This window comes from Salmo salar, chromosome ssa13 (genome assembly GCF_905237065.1).
Source record: "Salmo salar chromosome ssa13, Ssal_v3.1, whole genome shotgun sequence".
Lineage (NCBI taxonomy): Eukaryota > Metazoa > Chordata > Actinopteri > Salmoniformes > Salmonidae > Salmo > Salmo salar.
The window spans coordinates 113,827,049-113,830,253 of NC_059454.1; positions in this window are offsets into that span (position 1 = coordinate 113,827,049).

Here is a 3,205-nt window from a genome sequence, read left to right on the forward strand (position 1 = left end):
GGTCAACGAGAGGCTGTTTCTGTAGAATAATAACACAACAATAACATATCAACTATTGAATGTCATCTTCTAATGGGGAAGATGAATAATCACACGCACGCCCACGTGTTATTCTCCTATTATCCATTAATAATTTAAAGGGTTATATGAAACAGATTAGCTACCGGGTTGTAGCGTTCGTAGAATTGACCGAAACGGTGGCGGCGTGTGTGTTTTTACTAGGAATGATGTGCATTTTAACCCTCGTTCAGATGTGAAAATGGTTGGTCTTGAGGTTGCATGGATAGAAACACTTCTTTCTGAATGTCGTCCTATACTTATTGGTGTGTGTTATCGGCCTCCTAAACATAATCATTTCTATAATTTACTTGAATCGAATTGTTGTGATCACAATGTATTTGCTGATAGGGAATGTATTCTGCTTGGCGATTGTAATACAAATGTGCAGTTATCACCCCAGAGAAGTACACTAGTAAATACCCTGTCTGACTTTAATCAGTTATTTGGACTAAAACACCTGATTGTTGAGCCAACCCGGGGGTGTATTGACAGTAAATCAACTTTGGATTTGATTATTGTATCAGACTAAGAGAACGTCTGTCAGTCAGGAGTCTTAAATATTGGGTTTAGTGATCAAATGGTAACCTACTGTACCCGTAAGACATCCACAATCCTTCTAGAGCCAGGTAATATATACATGAAGGTACGGTCTATGAAACAATACTCAAAATAATGTTTTGTAGAGGTCCTTGGAATTTTGGATTGGTCTCATGTTCTAAACTGTGATGATAAAGCTTGACTCTGGCTCCGATGAAACAAATTAGAATCAAACAGCGGTCAAGGAAATGGATCACTTCCGAGATCTTAGACCTCATAAGGAAAATGGATCGCGACCTGGCCAGATTCAGAGGGTCAAATCTACAACATTATGACGGTTATATTAACTGTAGAAACCAGGCAACATACAAAATGGATTTAGGCAAAATCCCAACATTATATAGACACTGTTAATGACAACTTACATCATCCTCGTAAACTGTGAAATGTTAAAGGACATTGGCTCAAAAACTCCCCATAAGGTAAAATACTGAAGTATTGGCCTGGATATTGATTATGTTTTATGTTATGACCAGGCAAAGGTTGCAAATTATTTTAACACATTTTTTTACCACTATAGCCTCATCTCTGGTTAAGAAGTTACCCACCTGCTCTGGACACTATGGCCAATTGTTCATTAACAACTTTTACCATAGCAAAGGTATCACAAATCATTTGTTTGAGCTGTGCATGGTAACAGAGGACAAAGTTTCCAACCTACTATGCTTTGTTAGGTTCTAATCCTCAGAGTAAAAAACTCCACGGACACTATGAAAGCTCAACCAAGTTTATTCTGCCCAGACGGTCAATTCAGCTGCATTCAGACAAAAACATTTTCAAACAAGCACTGATATTTAACCGTTCCTCAGACTGAGTCCCCTCCTACCCATCTGTACAAACATCGTTCTTTACTGCTAGGCAGGACACTAGTGATACGGGCTATAAACTTTTATTTCTCCCTTAGGTGACCTGACCTCAACCCCCCTCCGTCACTAATCCGTGGCTCTCTCCCCTTATCAATGCCTGCCACATGTAATCGCTTCCCTGCACTCAACACATTCCAAGCTTAGTGGCACACACTATGTACCTTCCTCCTATAACCATTAACTTCTGCTGTAGACCCTCTAAACCTCAGCACTCCCTCAGTGACATGAATAAGTATATTTCATATTCTCAGAACCCAACAGTTTAAAATACACTACGTGACTAAAAGTATGTGGACACCTGCTCGTCAAACATCTCACTCTAAAATCATGGGCATTAATATGGAGTTGGTCCCCCCTTTGCTGCTATAACAGCCTCCACTTTTTTTGGGAAGTGTTAATGTTCCATATTAATGCTTGTTAAACACCTGTCAGCTACGGTGTGGCTGAAATAGAGTTTGAAGGGTGTCCACACACTTTGTGATTTTTTTGTATGTGTAAAAAATATACAAAGTATTTCCTGAGTTTTTATACCTCTTAGATATAGGACAGACACTTCAACATCTTGTTTCTTAGGATGTCATTTTTCACTGTCCTTTTTGCCATTGATGAATGTGTTTTTCAATGTGTTTCTATGGGCTTTAGTAGTAAAGACCAAAATCAATATTTTATCAAATATTTTTATTTTTTATATTTATTTGATACCCAAAAGGGTCCTAAAATTCAAAATCAAATAGCTAAATGATCCATATTATGATAATCTTATATATATATGCAAATAGTCTCATGGTCCTCAATGAGCAGGAAAAACTGCACTGGTGGAAGAACACCCACAGACCGGGCATGCACACTGACAGGCCTCAGTTCCAGGTGAAAAACAGACACATACACTGACATATGGAATATATATATATATACAGTTGAAGTCAGAAGTTTACATACACTTAGGTTGGCGTCATTAAAACTCGTTTTTCAACCACTCCACAAATTTCTTGTTAACAAACTACAGTTTTGGCAAGTCGGTTAGGACATCTACTTTGTGCATGACACAAGTCATTTTTCCAACAATTGTTTACAGACCGATTATTTCACTTACAATTCCCTGTATCACAATCCCAGTGGGTCAGAAATATACATACGCTGAGTTGACTGTGCCTTTAAACAGCTTGGAAAATTCCATAAAAGGATGTCATGGCTTTAGAAGCTTCTGATAGGCTAATTGACATCATTTGAGTCAATTGGAGGTGTACCTGTGGATGTATTTCGAGGCCTACCTTCAAACTCAGTGCCGCTTTGCTTGACGTCATGGGATAATCAAAAGAAATCAGCCAAGACCTCAGAAAAAAATGATAGACCTCCACAAGTCTGGTTCATAAACACCATGGGACCATGCAGCCGTCATACCGCTCAGGAAGGAGAAGCGTTCTGTCTCTTAGAGATGAACGTACTTTGGTGTGAAAAGTGCAAATCAATCTCAGAGCAACAGCAAAGGACCTTGTGAAGATGCTGGAGGAAACAGGTACAAAAGTATCTATATCAACAGTAAAACGAGTCCTATATTGACATAACCTGAAAGGCCGCTCAGCAAGGAAGAAGCCACTGCTCCAAATCCACCTTAAAAAAAGCCAGACTACGATTTGAAACTGCACATGGGAACAAAGATCGTACTTTTTGGAGAAATTTCC